Source organism: Protopterus annectens, chromosome 11.part0 (genome assembly GCF_019279795.1).
Source record: "Protopterus annectens isolate FY-2018-M chromosome 11.part0, PAN1.0, whole genome shotgun sequence".
Taxonomy (NCBI): domain Eukaryota; kingdom Metazoa; phylum Chordata; order Ceratodontiformes; family Protopteridae; genus Protopterus; species Protopterus annectens.
The window spans coordinates 1,360,761,703-1,360,774,608 of record NC_056745.1 but is presented as its reverse complement, the minus strand read 5'-3'; positions in this window follow the sequence as shown (position 1 = coordinate 1,360,774,608).

Sequence of the window (12,906 nt, the reverse complement as noted above, 5' to 3'; positions counted from 1 at the left end):
AAACGGGGCAGTGCAGCCTGGGATATGATTTGTAGTGACTGGAATGCAGACTATCTCTCTCTGTACTACATGTTTAAAATGTCACTTCCCATAGGGAATACTGTCACAATTAGAGATGTGACAGAGCTGGGCTCTGTTCTTGTCTACAGGTTTTTGATTTGGGATAGTACTGCTGTTGTCATTAAAGCAATACCAATATTTTGATTTTTTTTCTGCTAATCTTGGGTTTCATTATTTTAGAACTTCTTGCAACATTCTTTGAACTCTTATTTCTGCATCATGCTGCTTCTGTCCCTCTTGTCATATTGTAATACAACTCGTGGAGGATGTTGGTGATATGTGCTTTTGTCTATTTCACCTTCAACAACCTTCATTTAGAATCACCATGATCCTAATTAATCAGCATTTAAGCTAAAACACTGTTGCTCTTTCAAGTGTGTGCTGGACAACAATCAATGTTTCTCCTGACGTAGAACTTGCTTTGCTGTGCTTTGTGTATATTTCCCTACTCTCTGCCAGTGTTCGGTCACCTTAAGCAAATGAAGGGTTTAAAGGCAACAGCCCAGATGGCTGCAAGACAACCTTGGCAAACGAATGAAGCTGATAGAATAGTTTCAGGGAACATATCCCTACTCTGGTTAGTGGCAGATTGGGTTTAATAGAATAAGTTAATGAATGCCTATTAAAATGACCTGAATACTGCCAAGAAAAAGTAATTAATGCACCCGCAGGACTCAACATTCAAGCAGTTCTGGTTCCGGATAAATGCGTTTCCAAAAGGTAGTGTTGTATATGTTGAGTGTGTCATGATGACTGACAAAAAACTTTGCCAGAATCCTGCTGATATTTTAAGGGCCAAAACCACTGTTTCATTGGCCTGCATAAGCTACAGTTTTCTATTAATGGTTTAACTGTCCCTTTACCTCCAAGTCCAGCAACAACTGAGAAACTAATTGCAGTAGCTGAGGTTCCATACAGCACAGAGAAAAGAATGATTGCCTTTTACCCCTCTTTAAGATAATACATGGAAAGTATCTGAAAGGTATGCAGAATAATAATTTCTTCCATCAATACTCAGTTGAATTCCATAGCTTCAGAAAGATGTAGTGACAACAATAGTTTCTTAGATGACTGGCCATAAGTAACTGGTTGAAAAGTATTGCTTTATCCACTGCTTAATCTCTGAGACAAACAATTTTTTTTTTTACAGTTAAGTGCCAAAGTAAGTGGAAAGGTGTTATATTTAACTGCCAAGCACCGTGATATAATGTCCCACCAAGGGACAGCCAGGGCACATATAACACTATTCTGTGATGACAAATGGTTAAATAGAAAGAAAAAATGTTGTAAAACTGTCTTCTTTATTGTTTCTTTAAGTACTGATTCTTTATATAAAAATAAAATGACATAGTTCCAGTGACATATGGTATAGTGCTTCTGAGATAATCCTGCAAATGGGATTCAAACAGCGAAGCAGAAGAGGCTGTAGAGAACATGCCATGAAATATTTTTTTTTTTATTTGGGTTCCTGCTGCCTGAAGACCATCAGCCTCCTGTGATCTATTGGCTCACTCATTCTTCTAAGGCCGAGAGCTGTTCTTGGTCCAATTGTTCCTTGAGAAGTGAAAATCAGTTGCAGAGCCATCATTTCTAACAGCCATCAGTACTTTTTAGCTTATGGCCCTAGCCACATAATTGTTTGATTTTGGAGCTTTTCTCCTCGGGCCTCTACTGAAAACAGGCTCACCCTGGCCCACTAGACCTCCTGGTAAACAAATGCAAATAAATAAATAAATATATCCTATAAAGGTAAGTTCATCAAACCTGAGGTGTTGTTTATCAGTGATCATAACGCATGAAGAAATGCATCACCAGAGCTGATTTTTCATTAACAGCATGGCAAATAACATCAGTTAAAAGGGATTCATTTACAGGTTCATAGGATCATAGGTAGGTACTAGGCTATTGGCCCTGGGGCCTATATAAGCTTAGCCAAAAAAGTTCCTTGGCTTTTGCCACCCAAGAAAGTTATTTTTTTGTGCCCTTATCTAGCAGAGCCGCAGAAGTGATCCCCGGGGTAAATTTCTTATTTCCCATCCAATTGTCAAGATTTTTCTTAAAGAGGGCTAATGAGGAGCTTTGCTTGACATGAATGGGTAGTCTCTTCCAGAGCATGGGAAGTCTCTGGGACAAGAATCTATCCCTCTAGCATGTTCTGTTTATTGTGTTGACAAGATTTAGGTCCCTGGAGCGTGTGACTCGGAGGGATTGGGGTTTCTTTAAGTGTAGCATGTCCAATAGATCTGGGTTTGACATGGCTTTGTATGTTAGGCAGAGGTTGGCTCTGAGTACGCAATAAGCGAAGGAGTAGACCTGGAGTTTTTTTTAGACGGTCTGTGTATGGCATCTGTTTGAGGCTGGTAATCCTCTTAGTGAGGGATTTCTGTGGCCTTTCTAGTTGTTGTAGATGTCTTGCAAGGTACATGCCAAATGGGGCACTGTACTATATAATGGGTTTGATGAGCGATGAGTAGAACGGAACAATGACCCCTTTTTTTCTGGTGGTGGACCCCTTTGTGATGAGGTGTGTCATGTAGAAGGATTTCCTGACTACTGTGGCAATGTGATTATCAAAGGAGAAACTACTGTCCACCTATGTCCCAAGGTCTCTTATCACACTTTTGGTGTTTAGTAGGCTGCTGCCTATGTGGTAGTTCATGGGTACAGTGTTTTTCCCAAAGGGGATGACAATGCACTTCTTGGCATTGAGCTTGAGGCCATGACTTTGACACCAAGCATCAGCCTCAGTGAGGCCCCTTTGTAGAATGTCCACATCATTAGGTGATTCTATTACGGCACCTAGTTTGCAGTCATCTGCAAACTTCGTTAGCCAAAGATCTGCTGTATTAGCCTGGACTTCTGAGAAGTAGATGCCAAACAGGACAGGAACCAGGACTGAGCCCTGTGGTGCTCCACTTGTCACTGGTCTGAAGTTGGGTTTCGAGTCAGCTACTTTCACTGTGTGAGTTTTGTCAGTGATCAGTGATCCAGTTGGCCACCCCATCTTGTGACATAGGGATTTATGCACAATCTAGTGAGTTTATCTATAATTCCAGATTGGGGCATGGTGTCAAAAGCCTTGGCAAGGTCAAGATAAGCTGTGTGCACCACCTTACCCTCGTCCACAGCTCTGGTGACTACTTTAAAGAAGTCAATCTGATTTAGGAGACATGACCTACCTTTTACAAATCCAAATTGAGTTGGGCCCACAGTTTGGAGGTTACCTATGTCCTTGTTTATAAGCTCCAAGATGATACATTCCATGGCCTTGCAGACCAGGCTCATCAGGCTAATGGGGCGGTAATTCCCGGGGTCTGTGGTGGAACCCCCTTTGTGGAGTGGGATAACTGTCACTGTGCACCATTCAGTAGGCACAAAGCCTGAAGTGAGGCTATGATTGAACATGGTACTTAGGTGGGATACCAGTTCATTCTGTAGTTCACGCAGAACGCAGCCTGGGATGTTGTCAGGTCCCATGGATGCTGTGTTCTTGGCTTTGGAGAGTGTGTTTTTTACTTGTGACGCCATGATTATAGGGGCTTTGCATTTTTCCGGTATAGTGATGGGCCCTTTGGGGGGGTGAGGGGAGTGAAGTTTGCAGTGAACCTATCTGCCAGGATGTTGGCAATATCTAGTGCCATTGTGCTGCAGCTCAGAGCAGATCTGAGTGTTACCATTGAGATTCTTGACATAGGTGTAGAATGCTTTGTGGTTGTCTTTAGAATCAGTGGTGATTTTATTTTCATAACTAGCTTTGGAGGATTTTATGAAGGATCTCACCTTTTTACTGAGGCTGACCAGGCAGTTCCTGCAATCAGGGGATTTTACTCTTTTTTTCAACAGCTTATTTCTTCTGTTGTACAGTTTGTTTATGGCAGGGGACCACAAGATTGGCTTCCTTTTTTTTGGAGGATAGCATCTTGGTTCTGTTGGGGATGGCACGATCCACGCACTAATGTATGTGCATTTGTATAGGATTCAGCAGTCATACCTCTATTTTTCATGTGTATGGGTGTCGTGAAGCTTGCCACTTCTGTTTTAAAAAGCATGAAGTTGGCTTTGGAGAAGTTTTTTACGGTGGTTTCCTTAATGGGGGGTGGGGGTGGGATATTGATGTCTAGGGTGATTAGCTTGTGGTTGATCCAGATCCAGATCCTGACCAGTGAGGAGTTGACCTCTGGCATGGAACATCAGTTGCCCATATTGGTAATGACCAGGTCCAGGAAATTGCTGCCCCTGGTGTGGGTATGGACAAGTTAATCCAGGGCATTGGAATTTATGAATTCCAGAAAGCATTGAGCAAATGAGTTAGTACATGAGTAGTTTTCCCAGTTGATGGTAGGGTAGTTGAAATTGCCCATTATTAGGGTATTGGACTGTACCTTAATATTATCTAGTATATCAAGAAATGTGCAGTGGGCATCCTGGGACTTGGCAGGGGATCTGTAACAAGCGACAACCTGGACTGCAGTCTTGCCCAATATTAGTTGCACTTGGATAATTTTGGATGCATTATATTGAGCTACTAGCATGGAGGTGTGGATATCCTTAATGAATATGGGCATGCCTCCTCCTGTAGTGTTTTGGTCCAGGTTAGGTGGCCAAAAGGTGTGATGAGTTATAGCCTGGTAATACAGGGGTGCTCTCTGGAGCCTTGAACCAGGTCTCCATCACTGCACAGATGTTGATGTTCTCTATTTTAAGGAGTGCCTCAAGTGAGTGCATTTCAAGGTTTAGACTTCTAGCATTGAGTAGCATTACCCTCATACCTACTATGGTGCTGAGTTTGTCATTTGAACCTTGCCTAAAAAAGGCACTATAGGGCTGGCAAGAGCCTTAGCCAGTATCCAGAATCCCAGGGGCAACAGGTGCAGGTCATCTCTGGCAAAGCATCGTGGTTGGTCAATCATGTCATCCCAGGCAGGCAGACACTGGATCCCCTTAGAATAACACCAGAAGCTTAGGCAATTGTTGAAGTCAGTCATTTTGTCCTTGTATTGTGGTATCATTCTGGGCGATGGCAGGATGCTACTCAGGGCTAGAGTCATTCGTGTCTGGGCTACATGATCCAAGAGCTCCTCCATGTCTCTTTTCATGCAGTCCAGGGAGGTACATGTCAGGTCATTCACACCAACATGGACAATGACAGAGTCATATTTGTACTTGTTGTGGAGTGACCTGAGTGCTTGCATTATGTGGTAGATCCTGGCACCCGACAGGCAGCTGACAATAACTTTCTCCTTGTTTAGCCAGGTGAGTGGGACATCAGTGTGCCTGACTATAGAGTCACCTATGACTAGTGTGTTGGGTACATTGTTTTGCCTTATAGGCTGAGGTTGAGTGGCACACTAATTTTGTGGGCTATGTTTCATTTGGGTAGTGTTGGGGGTGGGGGTTGCTTGCATTTCAGCTTTGGAGGTCTCTGTTGTTTGGGCAGATTTTTATTGAGAGCCTCAGCGAATGTAGGTTTGTGTTTTGTGTTACTATTTGTGGGTTTAGGTGGTGTAGTTTTGATGGACTATGTGTTGAGTGTGGTGTGGTACAGGTATTTATCTTCTCCTCTTGACTGTCTAGTACTATCTTGGCTGGAGAGACTGGATGAATTAAATGATAAAGCTATACTAAGTCTGACTATTTACAGCAGGTACTCAGGTTTCCTAATTCCGCATCTGTTGAAATCTGTTATAATTCATGAAGGTATCATCAAGAATTCTAGCTTTATTTACCAGCTTCTCATACAACTGCTAATCTGTTCCACACTGACTGCTCTGTGGTTTGTATTCTCAATAACAAATGGCAAGATGGCAGCCATTTTTTTCTGCATGTATGTATGCATGTATGTAAGAATGTGTACATTTCTTAAGTTGATTGATAGCTAAAGTGGTTCACAGACCATTTTCAGTCATGGTCTTGATCTGAAGCAATGTAAAATTATAAACATAGAAGACAGACTATCTGAATAATTTCAGAGTTTTACAAAGAAATTTAATAGCATATGAAATGTATCATATTGCAGAATGCCAAAAAAGGACCGAAGAGATAATAAGACATTTAGTCAGGAAGACATATCAGTTTTATATATAACAGTGTGGATATGTTAAGTCAAAGGCAAAACAGCAAACTATTTACAGCTAAACCACACAGAGAAACAATAAACTGAGCAGGATCATTTGTCCAACACAGAGCTATGTTAATAAAAATCTGAAGATCTGGTTCAAACTAACAGTATTTTGGGGTCTATATTACATTGTCGAACTGCAACAAGTTCGAATGATATAATATCGAACCTGAAAGTCCGAAATCTGAAAATAGCGAAGCCATGGCACATCGATTTTTTCCCCAGGGAAAACAATTGGTGGGCCATTTACGAGGCTTTGCTATTTCCTCCACTGTGGTGCGATCTCTGAGTTGGCATATTTAAGTAGGGGGGTGTGGTGGGGGTGTGGGGAGCAAAGCCCCCCACTTTAGGTTAAGTTTCAGGTTGCAGTTTTTTTTTTTTTTTGTTAGGGAACAGCGATTTTTTTCCCCTGGGGAAAAAAAATCGCTGTTCTTTGTGTGTGCTATTTTAGTGTTTCGGATATTAGGGTTCGATATTACATAATTTTTGAAGTTCGACGATGTAATATAGACCCGTATTTTGTTCAAAGATGAAGTTTGTATCCATTTCCTCAATTATACTGAGCAGCTACAAAGGAATCTGGAATAAATCCAGAATGCTCTGATATATTATTATCAAGCATGTAAAATGTGCGGCTGAAAACTATCTAATATCCATAATGTAGCTGCACAGATCTTTTAACAATGTTATCAGTTTCTTTTGAAATATTTCTAGATCTGAGTTTGGATTCCTGTACTTTCTGACTATACCAAAAGTTTTTAATTACCAGACTGTTTTACGTTTCCTGAGCATTGGGAGCACCTAAGTATTAGGAGGGTTTGACAACATTGTGGTCTGCCTGATTACATCGTAATTAATGTTATGTAATAACTTAAAACAAGATGTCACTTTGAGCGCAGTTACCTTCTCTGCCACCCCATTTGTACCATTTTATTTAATGTTTGCCTCTTTTTGCCTTAGATATGTGCACTGCATTGATATTTGTAAAACAATTAAAAAAAAAACAGATGTGACAGTTTGTGCTTATACATTCTATTTGTAGACTAGAAATTATGTTATAACATATGAGAGTTGGGGGAGATAATAACTTGGACTAGACAGAATGCTGCTTATCAGAAATTAATCTATACACTATGCCTTTCATTTTATATGCTTGCACACCTCCTAAGGGTTTAGAAGGAGGTGATTATTTCTATGAGGTGTCACTTAGCTTAAATGGACAGGTATAGACCCTTTAAACTTCACTATGATCATCCCACAATGCCACTGCATCATAATGAAGTACCTGGGAGAGTTACCTGCTAATAAATCCAGGATAACATAACTTCTTACAAGGAAACCCTACATGTCTTATTTATAGAAACCCTTCCATTTCTCAACAAGGTCATATAAAATCTGTCATATTACAACTATAGTTCATCATATGAACTGGCTGGCATTTGGAGAGGGATTGTTTTTCAGGTTGCTATGCCATCTTACAGCTAAGTTTACAATACCATGCACTCCTGTGTAGGTTACAAATCATGGGTCCCTACATTAGCATTAACCTGCCACCTCACTCACACTATTTTGTTAGGGAACCCACTATTCCTTCCACATTTTCACATCAAACTACTTCTCTTATCAGCCTGTTGTGGTTTTTCACTTCCTAAACTCACATGTATGCGTTCAGACACACACACACACACACACACACACACACACACACACACACACACACACACACACACACACACACACACACACACACACACACACACACATTAAAATAGAAGATTAATTTTAGTAGAATACTTAACATCTTTTTATTATTATTATTATTATTATTATTATTATTGTTATTATAATTAATAATTACCTAAAAATAGAAAGGGAACACACAAACTCAAGGTTTGATATGATATGGAGCATCCTAGCCTCCCAACATATGACAGATGGCAATGTGGAATGATTTAATTGAAGTATCACATTGACCTCTAAGTCCTGTTTGGGTGTTCTTAAAAGTCTGCAGTTTCTTTACTAGACTTTTGTGGTGGTATGGAAAACCCAAATGCCTGACCACTACATGGCAGACACAAGTCCTGTTTTCTATGCATATTTATGAATTGTAGAGATTTCATTAGGAGACTTTATGCAATAAACATGCTATGGATAAATATAAAACAGCATGTTAGGTGCACAAATTGAAGTACAGCAACAGTCATGTCTGAACATTCAGCAATGAAATACTATATCCCAGTAATACACAGCAGATATATAGTTTTCAGTCAATCAAAGAGAAGATGAAGCTATAAGCCTTAGAATCTTGTAAAGAAATGCTTGCATGCAGAAAAGACTACTATGGCTCTGAGATTAAAAAAAAAATCAAACGTGTAAGTTTCATTGCCTGCGGTTCCAAATTATATATTTTATTACTGTAGAGCAATTTATTCAGGTCATATAAAATGGCTGGATGGCAATTTCAAATTAAATAGATACTACAAGAACACATTTCAAGTTACTCAAGCATCAGTTATTAAAATTTTAAAGCAGATTTCAGAAATGAAATTGCTGCAGACTAATTTTCTACCTATAAAATTATGAAATAAAAAAATAATAGTTGATCACCAGGATGGAATTGGGGAAGTGACAGAAGTCTTAAAACTGACTCCTGCATTTTTCTATCACATACGTGGAGACTCTTCTTTCTATGTGCACAGTACTCTGTAAACTTTGATCCTTAGATATAAATCAAGCAGTTTCATTTAGAGATGCATCATTTAATAGTGACTACTCTTCAAACTGTTCTTTTCATTCAGCTGAAATGTTTGTTTTCATATCTACTAAAAGGGCTCATGTGCTATATGCTTGTGACACACTTGCTAGAAAATACAATGGTAAAAGGGAAACGGTTTATCACCCCTTATTAGGCACTGGTGCACCGCTTGTGGAAGAACCCGTGAAAAATAAGATTGACAAGTTTAAGAACAGTTTTTCATACACCTTTTCTTCTAACTCCCAAGATTTAGAAAATATCATTACAAAATATTGGCCCATAATATCCAGCAATGTTGATCTTAAGCAATTTTTCCCTTTGGTGCCCAGTTTTATCAGGAAAAGAGGTAGGAATTTGAAGGACCTCTTTGAGGGGAGAAAGAACAAGGTTCATGAAACAAACAATCAGAGATTTGGTACTTTAAAATGTGGTCAATGTAACTAATGTCACTACATGTTGGACCAAGATACCATCACAATTCCCTCAAGAAGGTTTAAGTACAAATTTTACCAGCACTTTAATTGTGCAACTAAAGGGGTGGTGTACTTGGGTATTTGTATTTTCTGTTCTGGTTTTTATGTCGGAAAAACCAAGAGGCAGCTTAGGAGAAGGGTGTATGAGCACCAATATGATATCACTAAATGTAAGGACACCAATGCCTTTTTTAAACACTCCCAGGTATGTGACAGGATGAACCTCAAATTTCTGGTGTTGGAGCAGGTGGTGCCAGACCCACGAGGGGGTAACTGGGAGGCTAAGTTGGAGAGCCGAGAGCTGTTCTGGCAGTTGAAGTTGGACGCTTGTACTCCCCCTGGGATGAATGAGGGCCTAAATATTAACAGTGTTCTAAAAATGAGAAGAGCACGTTTATAAAATGGAATTATTTAGGTCACTCTTGTATAGGTCATTTTCTTTCTTTCTTTCTTTTTTGTTACCAGATAGTGTTGTGATACCAGCTAGAAAGCCCTGCATTTATCACAATTTCATTGTAATTATTTATTTTAACCTTCTGGGATTGGAATGTGATTTTAATTTGCTGTACTGCAGTTAATAATTTTAATTTTACACATGATATTTAATCTATGATGCATTCAATGGAACTTTGCACTATAAAGGGACTGTTTATTTTTTATTATTATTGACTGCAGCAACAAGCATGTTTTATACAAATAGATATGTTTTATACGAAAAAATTATCCTTTATTGTATAATGTCTTTTTAGCATAATATTATTAAAAATCATTAACCATTAGGTTTATTAAGTAATTGATGGGTGGAGTTTCAACCTAATTGATTCTGCTACTTAAAAGCTTTTTGTAATGGACAGCTTTGTTTTTGCCTTGAAAAAGCCTGGTAATTCACTGGGTGAAAGCGCTTGGCTTACTTGTGTTTGCTGTTCTACTATGAGCTGTTAAGTCTTTGCCATTTTGGAATTAAAAGAATTTTATTTTATTGCTTGCTTTTGGATTTTTTTGCTTCGGATCCTGTGTGCCGTGGATTGTGTTTATTCTAGAAAATACAAATTATCAGCTCTCAATGACTTGATTTCCCATAAGTACTGAGCCCTCCTAACATTATATCCTATAAAACTGTACTACCCCAAACCGTAACTCTACGAATAAAACTCCCTTATCACTCCCGAAACCTAAAACCCCCTTACTGCCCCTTAAAGCTGAAACTCCCTTCCTGACTGGTGCCCTAATCTACATTCCCACCATCTCCCGCTCCTTCACCATGACTGCCTTACTTATCTCAATCAAACTCAGATAATGCGTTCAGGTAAGCCACAGCATCTACTTGCCTGAACTCATTTATATTCAACTCCGAGCAGCAGCTTACTTGAGCTACAGTATAGTGGAATCCAGGGCTTTGAGACAGTAGTCTTCAAATGCTTGTAGCAGACCCTTCATGTTCACATGGCGACTATTAAAACAAAAAGTAGCTAAACAATATGGCAAAAAAGGTGAGGTGAATGCATATATATATATATATATATATATATATATATATATATATATATATATATGTGGAGCTCTTTCTTAATCCCTTAAGGAAGTGAATGTTAAAATCATTTTCTGAATATTCCATGTCTGTTACAGCAGTCAGAGACCCAGCAATCTGACGCACTTTGCCATTCAGCCCATATTATATTTATAGTTTTAAGAGGTTGCTTGACAATGGCAATGTATGACAGGGGTAATGTAGTGGCTCAAGTGAATAATAAGTAACATTGATCTGCTGTAGAACTGGACTATCAGAGCATTTGTTTTCTTTATGTTAATTAAAAAATGGGGGCTTCTTTATTTTATGCAACTATGAAGCAGAAAAGGATTTCCTGTATTAAACATTACTATCAGAAGTGTTTTTATTACAGTTTAAAACTCTTTGCTGGAAAAACTGTGAAAATTTGATTTTGCAGTCAACAATGGTATGGGGGACAAAAAAAGACTGATTATACTAAAATGCACAATGTGTACACCTGGTGTTCACCACACAGTAACATTTTTTTTAATTTAACATTTGTTTACCAGGAAAGTCCAACTTTGAACAAACCAATTTTCAGCAGATGCCCAGGGAAAAAAGCTCCAGATGCATGTCTTCGTAACATGGGAGCACCTGGAGGGAACTCACACAAATGCAGGGAGGACATGCAGACTCTGCACAGAATGCACTCTAGCTGAGAATCAAACTGGAGAGCCTGTTTTTGTGAGGCAGCAATGCAAACCGCTGCACCACTGCACCATCCAGCTTTTGGTTCAGGGACAATCCTACAATGGTGTTGCATCACAAAGATGTGCTGCACCATGGTGGACTGCCTCTCTGGCCTGCCACAGATACTAATAATGAGGCCTTCTGGGGTAGTGCCCTACGTTAATTGGCCAAATAACCAGGGTCTGGGGGCTGGTATAATGGTTAAGATGTTTACCTCACAGACATTTGGTATAGGGTTTGATTCTCACTTTTAAAAGGGAAATTAGCTTGGCTTAAAATGTTCCTCAAGAGCAGTTAGAATAGCACTTCTTTATAAACCTATGTTATCACTTCCAAGAAATTCTTGCAGTAAGGCGTACAGCCAAATCACTTGGTGACATAATGTGCATTGGCTGCCCATGTTAATGAACATGGCCAAAAGTTAATGTTTACCCAATCAGTGATTGCTGGGAAGTTTCATGGACAGGTAGTGTTGATGTGTGTGTGTGTGTGTGTGTGTGTGTGTGTGTGTGTGTGTGTGTGTGTGTGTGTGTGTGTGTGTGTGTGTGTGTGTGTGTGTGTGTGAGTGTATGGGTGAATCCATATCTGCCTGGGAGGTTGCAGTGGGGGGGGGCTAGTAAGGGGATAGGTAGAATAGATTTGTGCATGTGCATGGGTGAATGGGAGAATGCGTCCATATAGGTGTGAAAAGGTTTTTTTTTTTTATGTGTGTGTGCATGTGTGATCAGGTGTGTGTGTGTGTGTGTGTGTGTGTGTGTGTGTGTGTGTGTGTGTGTGTGTGTGTGTTTGAATGTGGGCATATGAGTGGGAAAAGGAATGACAGTGGTGCCTGTGCCAACATGATGAATGAACCCTAAGTGGTAACTAACACAGAAGAATGCTGATTTGCATTTATAGTAGTTAAGGACAATTCAGAGGTGTTCAAATTAGCCAGTAATGAAGTCTTTTCTCATTGTGGCTAACATGTCTCTGAACTGCAAATTCTCACATTCTGAAAAATAGTTCCTTTTGGCTGCATCAGTTACAGCCAGAGATAGGGTTTTGCCTGAATCCCCATATGTGTGTCCTGCTGTCTTTCTCTGTTTAAGCGTTTGTGACATGCATGTGTGTGTGTGTGTGTGTGTGTGTGTGTGTGTGTGTGTGTGTGTGTGTGTGTGTGTGTGTGCATGCTTTTTCATTTTCTTGACATAGTGAAGTGCTATTGCTTTTTACCAAATTCATATTTTGCCAAATCCTGGGTTTATTGAAGAGAGGCTTACCA